This window comes from Muntiacus reevesi, chromosome 21, assembly GCF_963930625.1.
Source record: "Muntiacus reevesi chromosome 21, mMunRee1.1, whole genome shotgun sequence".
Classification (NCBI taxonomy): domain Eukaryota; kingdom Metazoa; phylum Chordata; class Mammalia; order Artiodactyla; family Cervidae; genus Muntiacus; species Muntiacus reevesi.
The window spans coordinates 19,566,001-19,575,071 of NC_089269.1; positions in this window are offsets into that span (position 1 = coordinate 19,566,001).

A 9,071-nucleotide genomic window follows, 5' to 3' on the forward strand; every position below is an offset into this window, starting at 1 on the left:
ATTTCAAATCCTTTTTCATAGTAATATTTTGGCTGAAGCTTGTTTTATCATGAATGCATGTATTGCCTTGTTCTACTGTAAGATTTACAACTCTCTAGATGTGATATGACATAAGACATTGACAAATAGAAGAAGCAGTCACATATCTGATCATCTGGAATATGTCGCTATCATTGTTAGGGTATGGGCTTCCCAGGTGGCGCTAGTGGTAAAGAACCCTCCTGCCAATGAAGAAGACAGAGCATAGGTTCGATCCCTGTGTCAGGAAGATCCCCTGAAGGAGGGCATGGCAGCCCACTCCATTATTCTTGCCTGGAGAATCCCATGGACAGAGGACCCTGGCAGGCTACAGTCCAAGGGTCTCAGAGTCAGACAAGACTGAAGTGACTTAGGATGCATGCATGCATGCATGCATCAGTCATGTCCGATTCTCTGTGACGCCATGGACTGCAGGCCGCCAGGCTCCTCTGTCCTTGGGATTCTCCAGGCGAGAATAATGGAGTGGGTTGCCATGCCCTTCTCCAGGGGATCTTCCTGACACAGGGATTGAACACGGGCCTCCCACATTGTAGGAGGATTTTTTACCATCTGAGCCACCAGGGAAGCTACAACCTCGCCAAAATGACATAGAAAAATAACCATCACAGTACCTAATGGGATTAATTTCTCTTTATTACCATTTTTTTTTCTGTTAATTTCTCCAAAACTTGAGTGAAATGACAAAATAGTATCCCATAAGGGGAGGTTGCTACTTTTGTAAAGCTGCTACACTTCAGTTTTCTTTAAAATGAAATTACTTTCCTTAAATAATAATTATGTTACTTTATTTTTGTTTAAAAAACTGGTTTGGGCAGAAGTGAAAAATAGAAAATGATAAATGCTCCGAAAATGGAACGACTAATCTAAAAGACACCGTTGTGGAAAGAAGAGTCTGTTTTTAACAAGTTGCAAAAATAGAAACTTTAGAAGAGCAGTTATTCAAATGTAGGACCTGAACTGGTCAGTAGCATGACTTATAGGACAAATACCCTGTTTTTTTCCCCCTAATCTATGTATTTATTTTTTATTGGGGCAGTAGAGAGTTGTGAATATTTGGTTAGACCAAATGTTGAGAAATATGTAAGTTTGTTTCACTTTCTAAATAAGAACTAATTCCTACATGGCACAGATGGCATTCTTTACACCTGCTCTGCATTGTCATGATGGTTTGATTCACCTAGCATTCTGAAAATATGTGCATGCCCCAGGATTCACCTCTGCAAAGTCTCTGAGACAAATATTGTGAGCTTTTATTAATATCCCAGGATCGTAAATGAATTTACTGTTAGAACACTTGTAAAAGAATATTTCTGATACTATCATGTATTGCTGATCCTGTTTAGATGCCAATTGTCTTGCTTTTCACACTGTCCTCACTGTTCACTGAACCCATGGTGGGCAAAGGGCGAGTTAAGAGGCTAGGAGGAGACTCGAGGAGTTGTAGGACCTACAGACAAGTTCATTCTCTGCTGGCTGGCACACCAGCCATAGCAGTATTCTCTCCTAGCTGACGCATCAACTATAGTAGCAGACTTGCTGTATTCTCTCCTCTCACGGTTGACCCAACGGACACGGCAGCAGTGATGCGGCGGTAAAATTCCACCGCTTCCTAGGTGGAGCTCACAGATGCATACCGCGCACAATCCCAGCCCACGACCGGGCGAGTACCTCCTGACGCACATGCGCAGTGCTGCAAATGAACTCGGCTGCCACAGTCAGTATTTACAAAGGCTTCCCTGGCGGATCGGTCGGTAAAGAATCCACCTGCAAAGCAGGAGACCTTGGTTCCATCTCTGGGGTTGGGAAGATGCCCCGAAGAAGGAAATGGCAGCTCACGCCAGTGTTCCTGCCTGGAGAATCCCCGTGGACAGAGGAGCCTGGCGGGCTGCAGTCCAGGGGATTGCAGAGAGGACGCAGCTGAGCACAACACCGGAGCGAGACCTGAACAATCCATCTTGGCTCACTTGCTCGCTCCCCACGTGTCACAACTGAAAACAGTGAACAGACTCAAACTACCAATTCTCCTTTCACCCTCGCTGAAACCTCATCTCTCCAATTTTCTTTCTTCCATGATGCCGATGCTGCAACCAAATAGTTCGGTATTAGCGAGTATGACAATTAACATCTATAGACCCTTTTAACAGCGACAAAAACTGTGGGACGAGGGTAGAAGACTCTTTCTGAAAAGCCTTCTCAAACTGAGTTTATCATCTAAGGAATCTGATGATTTCTCAAAGGTCTAGATAACTTCAAAAGTCCCTTCTGGCTTTAAGCAATATTAACATGATGGTGCCTGTCAGATATTTTTAATATTTCCTTCCAGAATGTCAGCCTTCAAGATTAGCTATATTTATATCATTGGAGAGGGAAGATTGATGAAATTACATATATAATAATATTGACAGTGTTTGATATTCTTCCATATTAGTCTCCAGATCAAGAGGCCAAAAAACAAATTAAATAATTGAAAGGCCAAACAAATTAATTACCAATAAACAAGCAATAATCAATAAACATCCTCATTAGTGATGAAAAAGAATCAAAGAGCAATAATCAGATACTGTATTCTTTCCATCTCTCTATACCTATTTTTCTATACTTCAAGAGTATGTTGAAAACTTCACACACATAAATAGCCAGTCAGAGAGTAAATTTAAATGTCTTTATGAATGTAATTTGGTAATACACATCTCAACTCTTAAAATATTCCTATCTTTTGAAGAATTTATTTTCATTTTCATAACAATTCATAGCCTACTATAGTCTAGTTGAAGGAAGCAATCATAGATATTAGCAAATATTTACATACAAAATTTTCATTGCAGCATTAAGTATAATTAAATATTGAAATTGCTTTAAATGTTCAATAATTATTGACAGATAAGTTAATAATGAGGAAACATGATGTAGATGTTTGATATGTTTTTCAGACTTTATTTTAAGAAATAGAGAAATGCTCATAGTGTTACATAAAAAATGATACAAATATATAGTGACAGAAATTATTAACCAAGTTCTATTTGACTGACTAAACAGATATATCTTAATGTTTATCATGACTCTGCTGTCTTGGTCTTTCCTTCCTTACAAGAGAAATGTCATTTGGGAAAGTAGAGGCTGTGAGACAGGAGACAGGAATGGAAGAAGTTAAAAATAGCCTTTCTGATCACTAGAGAAGGGGCCTACAATGGTTACAAACATGGTTACAAGGCCTACAAAGATGGTCACTATTGCTCCCAACAGTGCCGGATCATATGCTCCAACTAAGCACCTAACTTTAATCCTGAACAGAGAAGAAAAAAATCAGTGTAAAAGCATTCGGTAAGTCGCATCAAATATATACACATATACAAAATGTATGTATAATAATAAATATATCAATTACAACTACAGAGAAAAAAAATTTAGGACTTTAGTTTCTTTAATCAAAATCTTCCTTTACCCTTAACATTTTGTTTGCTAATAATGATATTTACTTTTACTTGTCAATAAGCCATATATATATATATATACCACACACACATATATATTACACACACACACACAGAAACACACGTGTATATATAAAATCTATGCTATCCTTCTCTCCAGGGATGAAGCTATACCTGTCTAAGAGATAGGAGAGTTGTGTTGTAGAGGTGGTCTTCATTAAGGATGTGTGAAACTCTGAAATTACTAGACAAATGAAATAGGCTATAATTAAAAACTGATGTATATTTACATAAAATTAGATCTCAAACACTAAATGTGTTAAAAATTTACACAGGCGAGTCTTGATAATGGTTCAGTTCAGTTCAGTTCACTCGCTTAGTCGTGTCCGACTCTTTGTGACCCCGTGAACCGCAGCACGCCAGGCCTCCCTGTCCATCACCAACTCCTGGAGTGTACCCAAACTCATGTCCATCGAATCAGTGATGCCATCCAACCATCTCATCCTCTGTCGTCCCCTTCTCCTCCTGCCCTCAATCTTTCCCTGCATCAGGGTCTTTTCAAATGAGCCAGTTCTTCGCATCAGGTGGCCAAAGTATTGGAGTTTTAGCTTCCACATCAGTCCCTCCAATGAACACCCAGGACTGAGCTCCTTTAGGATGGACTGTTTGGATCTCCTTGCAGTCCAAGGGACTCTCAAGAGTCTTCTCCAACGCCACAGTTCAAAAGCATCAATTCTTTGGTGTTCAGCCTTCTTTATAGTCCAACTCTCACATCCATACATGACCACTGGAAAAACCATAGCCTTGACTAGACGGATTTTGTTGGCAAAGTAATGTCTCTGCTTTTTTAATATGCTGTCTAGGTTGGTCATAACTTTCCTTTCAAGGAGTAAGCGTCTTTTAATTTCATGACTGCAGTCACCATCTGCAGTGATTTTGGGGCCCCCCAAATTAAATCAGCCACTGTTGCCCCATCTATTTGCCATGAAGTGATGGGACCAGATGCCATGATCTTAGTTTTCTGAATGTTGACTTCAAGCCAACTTTTTCACTCTCCTCATTCACTTTCATCAAGAGGCTCTTTAGTTCTTCACTTTCTGCCAAAAGAGTGGTGTCATCTGCATATCTGAGGTTAGTAATGGTTAGGTTGCTTTTAGTTTGTTCTCATCAAGCTTTAGAAGGTGAAGGTCATTGCCTTCCTCCATGCACCACCTGTGTTCTTAGCATGAGCTGTGCCACCAGGGTGCCCAAATTAAGTGTTCCCACCATTTAACCCTAAAATCCCTGTGAGTATATGCCTGATATATGTCTACTTGAACTTCTATTCTAGATACTTCTGGCAGGTTATGGTTATGATGGTCCCTAATTATGTTTCTTCAACCATGCCAGAGATGCCTCACACAGAGCCCTCTGTCCCAGTTTATTCAGTTCACACCTGCTACCCAAGATAATTTTTAATAGAATCCATTTTACTTCTAAAGGCTGTCCATATTTGGATTATAAGTTATATGATCACCTTAATCATAACAAAAGGGACTATTTTAATAAACAGATAACTAGTTGTTATCACCAAAGACTTGTCAGTGGAGGTAATTACCAGCGTGTAAGAAAGGGGTGGTCAGTAACATAATGTAAAACAAGTATTAAAATCTTTTATGTAGAACTAGTCTTGATATTGGCTTAGTGTTAGAAATTGAGTTATTCAGTGCATTATGATGATTTTTTCATTCTATTTTTTGTAACTGGTTAAAATTTTGAAGCTTGATTTCCTCATCTTTAAGAAAGAGCTTTAAGACTAATAGCTCTCATACTAATTACCCCCAATGAATTGTATAGTTTAGTAAACTGTTCATCTTATGTTCATTGGAAGAGAAAATATGTAACATTATTTTCAAAGACTTGCCTCTTTCTGTCACATCTACTTTGTTTACTTCTAGTTTTTAATTAATGCATCTCATTCTTTGTACTTCCATGAAGCATTATAATTTATCCTGTATCTTCCTGAGAAGCCTAATTTCCTACTAGCCAAAGGGGTTAAGTTAGAGGTTTTTAAACTTCCTATGAAATTATTCATTTCATTTTCAAATATAATCTTTTAGATTTTAATGCTAAATATTAATTGAACAGAGTGTAGATGTTCTTTCTCTCCAAGCTATGCATTCAGTAAATAGGATAATACAGCATCACAAATGCACATTTAAAACCACCAGATGCCAGCATCTAGCTCCTTCCAATGCAATGAATGAGGCCAGGGAGTAGGTAGAAACAGGCATGATTCCTACTTATCTCAAAGGTATAATTTAGAAAACATAGAAAAACTTTTATTCTAGAGAAAAAAATACATATGAGGAGATTTTTAAAGAGTTGTATGATAGTAATATTCTTTGTAGTCTTTTTTTAAAAAAATATTCAACAAGCTCCAGCTCCTCTCCACATCCCAGATTATTTCTTTGCTTATTTACTTGGATAAAGTAACATTTGGGTTTTTGAAAAAGAATCAGTGTTTGAACATGGCAGTGTAATTAGGATATTGTCCAAGTGGCCATGAAGACAGGTGGGAGAGAAATCCCCATTGCTCCCCGCATTTCCTCCAACGTCCTCTGCTGCTGCTAAGTCACTTCAGTCGTGTCCGACTCTGTGCGACTGCATAGACAGCAGCCCACCAGACTCCCCCACCCCTGAGATTCTCCGGGCAAGAACACTGGAGTGGGTTGCCATTTCCTTCTCCAATGTGTGCAAGTGAAAAGTGAAAGTGAAGTCGCTCAGTCGTATCTGACTCTTAGCGACCCCATGGACCGCAGCCCACCAGGCTCCTCCATTCATGGGATTCTCCAGGCAAGAGGACTGGAGTGGGGTCCCATTGCCTTCTCCGAACATCCCCTGCAACTTTTCTCATTTGGTCTTAGAGTTATGCTAGCCTAATTGCCTTTCCTCCAGTTCAATTACTGCTCATTTTTAATGCTGCATTTCAGCCATATATAACTTTCATAATGACTTCAACTTGGACAATATTTTCTTTTCACAGTCTCCTTTGAGTAAGTCTTAGAATTTAGGCTGAAATACTTTTTGAAGAATTTATATTGTTCTTACATTTTCCATCTTTTTCTAACATCTCTTCAGGTGCTTCCATGACTTTTATGGCAAAGCTTTGTGGGTTATGTTTTCAAAACTCTAAGCACTTGAGGGAAGGGAGAGGGAAGCCTTCAAAGTCTTCAGGCCAAGATAATAGAGTGGTGTTGGTATTGAAGAGAGGACTTGCAGACAAGTCTCTGGTGGGAGCCAAGGACATTAAGAAGGATACACAGAAGTGCTTGAAGAGGTTCGGTTCATATCCAGAGCTCTGCACCAAAGCTTTCTGTTTCTCAGTAATGGCATAAGTGTAACAATGAAGACTTGAAGTGACCATGTGGATTGGAACAAAACATATCTACACAGTGACCAGTGTGATCGGATGATCACATCTTGAGGGACTAAGGACCTCTGAAAAACAGAGGAGGTGAGGATTTTCGAGAATGTCTTAAATTATATTCCTTCCAGCCTTATGAGATGAGATCGTTGAGTTTAAAAGGACACTACTTACAGAAATGGTCAATTACAGTCTTTCTTGTACAGCTGAATTTCTGAATGGAAATGTATTGTTTAGTTTGAAATTGTTTGAAATGTATTGTTTGAAATTGTTTTATAGAGCCTTGTTTGGGAAGAAATTGTGCCTTATCATGATTCTTCACATAAAGTAGAGCTGGTGGGAAGCAGTTTCTCACAAATTCCTTGATGCTTTAAGCCCCATCCTGAGGAAGGAGGTACACCAGCTTCAGAGTTCAGACACCTGGGTGGTTATCCAGGTAATCCAGGTCTGCCATTTCCTCGTTGTGAGAACTTGATGATGCTGTTTAACCTCTCTGGACGTGTTTGACTCTTGTTCTATGTTACATGGATAAGGCCAAATCTCAGATCCCTTCCCCACAAATGTATTTCTTCCAACTTCTAGTAGGTGGTGTGAATGGGGAGAGAAATCTTTTAGAAGAAGTACTCACTAGAGTTTCGTTCTGGCAGGTGATTGCTGGTTTTGATTGAACTGACTTTGCCTTGTAGATGCTCCATTCCCACTGTCACAGGTAGTGTTGTTCGTCCTGGAAGTAGCGGGCAAGTGTCTCCCAGATCATGCCACCTCCAAATGCATGAAGTGGAGGTGGGTCCTTGTGGCGACAGTGGAGTGGAAGAGAAACATGGAAGAGAAACATGGAAGAGGGATAGCTCAAAGATTTCTAGGCTACCATCCCGAGTCTCTATGTGGTTTGCTGTTGATGAATATCCTCACCTACACCAATTACCACGCAGTTTCTTTACTTTCCTCTACTCCAAACTTTTTTTTTTCTCCCCAGGATTTTTTTTTTTTTAAATTGGATACAAACTTCTCTTAAAAAGTCTGAATTTCTGCTTCCTATTTCTAACCTCTCTTTCACTCTAAGTGATCCAGTTTTGTGTTGGATAACTCCTGATTTTTCTTGCCCAACATCCTTATTTTCTTTAATTTAACTTCAATATTTCCTTGGATGGCTATACCTTCTGTTTCTTGTGTGAATATATTATTGGATTGGCCAAAACATTCCTTCAATTTTTCCCATAAGATGTTATGGAAAAATCCAAATGAACTTTTTGGCCAACCCAATAGTTTAGTGTGGTCCCTAAACCCAGGGTCCCAACGATCATGAAGCCAAACATTCACTTTACCATAATAACAACACAAGTCTGGTATGGCATCAACAACGTATTTATCCTGGTTTGTTGCTATTATCTTGAGATTTGTTTTTCTTTCTTTATTTCTCTTCTTTCCTTCTTTCTCTCTCTCAATCTTAGTTATATATGTTTAAGAAACCCTTATATAGCATTTCCATCTGTGGCAGAAATTTTTCTGGGTTTGGTACCATTTTTTTCAGAACTGAAAGTATTCAAATTAGTGTATTTATGATGATTTTGGTATACAGACTTTTATATATGTATGGAAAGATAAATCTGAATGTCTTTGAAAAATCCTTTTATTGTTTCTTTAAATTTTCTATCATGAGATAAAATAATCACCTACATATTCTACTTGTAAGACTACATTTTAAAAAATGATAGGCACTTTAGTCCATGTTTACTTACTTGATATATGATTCAGAGTGAAGCTCATTTTCCAACATATTTTTCAAAAGTGTGCCATGTCACAGAGCCATTTATTAAATAATGTTTTTTTTCCCTACTGATTTGTAAAGTAGCTAACATCAGAAACAAAATTTTCACATTGATACTTGATTATTTATATTATATATAAATGATTTTGAAATTAATAGAATTTGACAAATTATTGTAAATATAAAATATTAAAAATGTTATATCAGAAAATAATTCTATTATAATATTTTTAGGTTGAAAATCTTACCTTCTCTTTTATTTTTCAAAGTGTTACAAGTGACCTTTTACAGGTGATGGGTATTGAGTTGAATATGCTGATGAAATCACTTGGTTTGAGAGATGTTTGATAAAAAAATGAAACCTTAAACTACCAACTGTGTTTGAACAGATGATGTTTTTCTGCCTAATGCACCAATATTCATTAAA